This window comes from Papaver somniferum, chromosome 10, assembly GCF_003573695.1.
Source record: "Papaver somniferum cultivar HN1 chromosome 10, ASM357369v1, whole genome shotgun sequence".
NCBI classification, from domain to species: domain Eukaryota; kingdom Viridiplantae; phylum Streptophyta; class Magnoliopsida; order Ranunculales; family Papaveraceae; genus Papaver; species Papaver somniferum.
The window spans coordinates 43,389,965-43,395,672 of record NC_039367.1 but is presented as its reverse complement, the minus strand read 5'-3'; the positions used below and the strand labels follow the sequence as shown (position 1 = coordinate 43,395,672).

Genomic DNA, 5,708 nt, shown 5'->3' with positions numbered 1-5,708 from the left:
TTGTTCAGCTTTTAACCACAGTAGAGGAAATTCACCTGAAATCATATTATTATTATTATTACTAGGTGTTGCGCCCGTGCGTTGCACGGGTTCAAATTGTTCCATCTGCCGACTAAACTGATGCATGTGACATATCCTATTTTGTATTAAATAAATTATTATAACAAAAACATTTCCATTGCATACTGCAATTGTCTGGACAAACTTCGGTAAAAATAAGCTAAATATATGTTTACTTAGTTTGAGGATTTACTGTTTGTTACAGAATAAAGAATTTTGACATATCTTAGTAGATTATTCTCTAATTCGATTCCCTCTCATGGTGTACGCTAACTATGTCCTCGGGCTTTGTAGCTTCCTCACTATTGCACATATGTTATGATTCCGTCATTGCTGAATTCCATATCCTTGTGATGCTGGCTACATCTTAGACCACTATAAATTTCCAAGTGATATTGCTTTTGAAGCTGCCCGACTGTTGCACATATGCTATATTTCCGTCATTAGTGGCTTCACATCCTGAGCAACTGGCGACATATACTGCTTGGAGTCTAAAATAGAATGTGTCCTCATCATGTATCATCAATTCTTGGGATGAGAGTAAATCCCACCAGACAAAGCATCCACCACCCACTTGCTAGCAGAGTCAAATACTGGAAAAGACAGAGCCTGGCGCCAATAAAAAGAAAGAATTTTGATCAAATATCTCCATACATACTAAAATACCAAGATAGTGATTATTTCACAATAAGAGCGCACCAACCAAGGTATCCCAATAAAATATAACACTAGAGTCAACATGGCAGGCAAATATGCTTGTATAAAAATAAAGGGATATTGCAGTTGCACCTGCAAATTGGTAGAGAATGCAAAAACATAATACAAAACATGAAGTTCAATTAATTGTTCTTAGCATGAAGTGTGTAAGTCCTATATAGAATCTGCCACTGAATTCTAAAGTCTCATGTTTAAAAATACTTGGAACGAGTTTAATGAAATACCTCTAGTCTTCAAATGTTGGTTCAAATGCAGATGTTTAATCTTTCTACTCTACAAAGCAAACCACCTACAGACTATTGGTAGTTCCTTCTATTGCTATTTAAATCCTCAGTGCTAAAATCTTCTTGTGGATTTTCACCTCAGTTATAGCTACCATTTTCCGAAACACTATTCTACAGGTTAACATCTAAGCTCCCGAGTTCAATTAAGCAATGAATTTCTTTAAGTTGCATATTTTGTGTTTAGTGTGAAACCAGTACATTATTTTCATTTTCTTTAGGCTTTAGCTACACTTTAACTCAACTGTGGACCTTCAAACACAAATTCTATTTTGAGTTCTCAGAATGTTAAATTTATAAAATTAATCTTGACCAATAACCAATCCAGAAGGAAGGTCGAGCTTAAATGACCCTGCTTGGACAAAATTTCAATTTATTACTATTACTTGAGGTTGTTGAACCTACAACATTCGATATAAAGTGTTATAAGTAACCACTCATTTATCACCAATCAACTTTACATCTATGGATAAATTTCTATTCATTTTAGTATGCCCAGAAACACACATGTTTCTTCAATGCGTATTCATCATACCTTTCAGAAGTAGGTTATTCATCATCTATTGAAACACATGTGATAAATCTGATGCCAACCTCCACCCACATCACCTATTAAGCAAAGGCACAACAATCAGGTTCATGAATGAAGGCTCTAATAGACACATATAAAATGTTCACAACAGTTACCTCTCTGTGGAGAGTCTCATCAAGTTCCTAACTATCATCAGGAGTAGTTTATTTTTCCTATAACTGCGCCAAACAAATAATCCTACAAAGCATATATATTAGAATGAAACATAGAATTAACCAAAGTAAACGAAGCTCAACGCTTATTCCCAGGACCATGAGACTTATCTAATTAAAATATAACTATAATCAATAGGGGTCATAACCTCCAATAACATACATATTGCCATTAGGGAGGTCTAACAACAGAACCCCATGATTACTATAGTGTACATGTAGACCATATGAATCACAAATATGGTTTATGACTCGTCAAGATCACCTTCCTTTCTTTTCTTTTTTTTAACAATGCATCATTTGATCATTTTAACATTTGATCAGAATCCAAAAGGAAAAAAAAATACCGCATTTTTGCACCATTAGTTTACAACCGTCTCTTCCTTCTGTTTGGGATCGAAGTCATCGAACATCAATTGTAATTCAGCAATTAAACACATCTAATTTCCATAATTGTTTTGGGTTCTATTGGATTCTACGTCTCTTCCTTCTGTTTGGGATCGAAGTCATCGAACATCAATTGTAATTCAGCAATTAAAAACACATCTAATTTCCATAATTGTTTTGGGTTCTATTAGATTCTACTGTCACAATTTAATCATAAGAAACATTAATACCTTTAGACTGCGCCAACCGTCTTGATTCCTGGTTACTGTTTCTATCAAACAACATAAAATCAGAAACCCTAATTTGAATGCAAAAACATGGAGTGAATATCAAATAAAATCATTAAAACCACGATATTATCAAATACTTAATTCTACATTTTGATTCTGACAACCCCTACTGTATCAAAAATCAAAAACTAAAAATCAGTCCGAGAACCCAAAACAACGTAAAATTAAAAACTCTAATTCGAATGCAAAGACATAGAACGAATAATCAAAACATTTCCTTGTTCGTTCTGCTAAAAAAACATTACCTGGTTCGAACTGGTAGACCTCATCTGCAAATCAAAAACACTGGCTAGTTAACCTCATCTGCAAATCAAAAACACCGGCTAGTTAATTCAAATCCGCGACTTAAAATCCCCCAAATTTTATAAGTTGAAATGGTAGCAGAAGAAATAGTTTTATGAGAGGAAGAGGAGGGAATGCTGGATGCGTGGAGACTGGAGAAGAAAGAAACAACAATTATTAGGGTTTGGTTATATGAAAGAAAAAATAGGTAGAGATGTGGATGCGGTGGAGAAGAAAGGCAACGAAAGAATCGGTGGTTCGGTAGATAAGTGGTGTTGAAATACGAAATATTGATGGTGTGAAAAAACAAAAGTTTTCTATTGCCTGAAATATACTTCGGTGGGGCCAGAAACTCTAAGAAGAAAGCTTTGTCCATCTTTTAATCACAACAGAGAAAAATCACCTGAAATTATATTATTAATTAATTACAGCGTGCACACGGTCGGATAAGAAGATTGTCATACATACATGGAAGAAAAGGAAAACAAATGTAAGCAGTAAGAAACTAAGCTGCAAAGTACGAATTAGTGTCGTGTTATGGGTTTTGTTTTATATGTCTGATCCAGGGTACAATTATATATTTGGATTAAGTTAGTAGTTGGAAACTATTCAATGAAGTGAAGCACCTTAAATTAAGAAACCAATCAGTGAGTAATGGATATTTTAGAACCCGGTGATTACCATGATTATATACATGTGCTAGCCACTGTTGACATGAAAATTTTATATCTTTAAGTTCATCATAATTAAATCAATTACTATTTTTAACCTTCTAATCGGAGTCTCATCAAAAATAGTATTAGATACATTTAATTTTGTATTATTGGATAACGTTATTACGTGAAACTAGTTGGAAGCCTAACAAGTTAAGTTCCAACGACATACTACTACATTAATTGAACATGTTGTTGTGCTAGTCTACCGGCGAGTCTCATGGGTAACCCAATCAAAGGAGCCGAAACGGATGGGGGACTGTTTGTGTCACAAGGGGAGCAAACTAACTCTACCTTCCATGTTAATTTCTGCAATATTACGCCATTGGGGGCTCGAATCTGGGACCTTTAAAATGCATGAAACTTTAGGGAATGAGGATGACCAGCTGAGCTAGATGCCCGTTGGGAACGCATGAATCCGGGACCTCCTGCAATATTTAATTTTATTATAATTATTGTTTTATTTTGGAAAATAAATAATTTATTTGTTTTTGCATACATGAAGTGTGCTTCAAAAAAAAATGCAGTGAACGATTAAAGATATATTAGTTGGGGTTATAAAGTCCATCCTTTGAGATAAAATTTATCCGTGAACTAGTTTCACCTAATCATTAGTGAAGAAAAATCTTATAAATAAATGACAATTGATAGTTTAATGGGAAAATGGAATGATTTATACGTGCTTCCCTTATTTATAGCCCATTCTCTAAATTATAACAATTCTTTTTCGAGCATTCTCATTTATCCGAGTTTTTGGTTAACTTTCCTTTCTGGTTAATTCTGGTCCCGTTATTTTGATTTTTCTTTTTTTTGGTAATTTTATTGAATTTTGGATAAAAAAATCCAAGAAAATATCTTTTGTCTCATAACACCGGATCGTCTACATCAAAAATCCCTCTGCACCTCAACACCCACCAATAAATTGCTGCCATGTGTTTGCTTTCAACATTCCAAATCCAGATTTCCTAAAGTTTTAAAATCAGAAGATTTTCATAGAGATAAAAAATGAAAACATTAAGCCTTCCTTAATTATCTCTTCCTACTCGTACCATATTCCCCATATTGTACGGTAGTTCATAGACTAATTGACGAACACTTTGGACTCTCTTCAACACTTTCAGTTAATTATTCTTTTGTTTTAGTTATTTGTTTTTAGTTGATGGAGCCTCCACCTCCTCCACAATTCTTCTCCATCTAACCTTGTTTTGTTAATCCAAGTAGATTATTTACACATAAGCTATTGTTTCACATTTTATATTAACGAGTAAATATCAGTAAATTTCAGAAGATACGGTGCCATTTTACTAATCATGATTGAAACTAGAGTAATAGAAACTATTAATGGTCCCAGTTTTTACTAATCATGATTGATTTTTATGCATACTGTAACCTTAGTTTCTTTATTTGCATACCTCGTTTTCTGAACAAGATTGTGTCGTCCGTTGTCCATTGGACCTCATTTGTATATCTATCAATAATTTTCTAGATTTATAAAAAATGAAAGTTACGCAGAAAATTTCATCAAAAAAAAGAAAAGTTATGCAGAAATTGTTGATCTTACCGGCTCTAGTTAATTACCAGGAACCATTTACCTGTCTGCCTTTTTATGGCATATCGACAGATGTATCGCAAACCCATTGAGTTGTAGATCACAAATAATTACTTCATACTATAATGGCAAAATGGTGATATGAATCGATCTTTAAATTTTTATGCAGATGGTATAACGACAGTTCACTTGGTCTATACAACTTGACACAAGTTGAAGGTGGTTCAAAACATGCTTATAGAAACACTTGTGAGACCAAAGAAAATAATCAGTCTAGGGACTACGGTACAATATAGGATATATAATGGTACGAGTGCAAGAGATAATTAAAAAAGGCTTAACGTTTTCCATTTTTGTCTCTATGAAAATCTTTTGATTTTAGAACTTTAGGAAATCTGAATTTGGAAGGTTGAAAGCGAACACATGGCAGCAATTTATTGGCGGGCGCAGAGGTGTAGGGAATTTTTGGTATAACGATCCGGAGCAATTTTCTGGACAATCGTATTTAAGAAAAATTATTTCCTAAAACAACTAAATATTTACAAAATATTATAACTTACCAAATAAATTAAAAAATAAAAGTAGTTTAAAAATCATAACTAAATCATAATATTAAAACAAATAAAAAACTAAAATCATCGTTTATATTATTCATCACGATTAATCTATTAACATAAAATTATGT

The 5,708-nt window shown here is 33.3% G+C and overlaps 1 long non-coding RNA gene across 1 annotated transcript; it reads right to left on the bottom strand.

Moving 5' to 3' along the window:
- Positions 1-211: 211 nt before the first annotated feature.
- On the bottom strand, positions 212-2,994 carry LOC113317045. The gene is made up of 5 exons (XR_003343202.1): positions 2,725-2,994; positions 2,420-2,454; positions 1,746-1,827; positions 1,594-1,667; positions 212-669 (listed from the first exon to the last, which is right to left on the bottom strand). It is a non-coding gene; the product is annotated as an uncharacterized LOC113317045 (long non-coding RNA).
- Between the last annotated feature and the right edge of the window lie 2,714 nt (positions 2,995-5,708).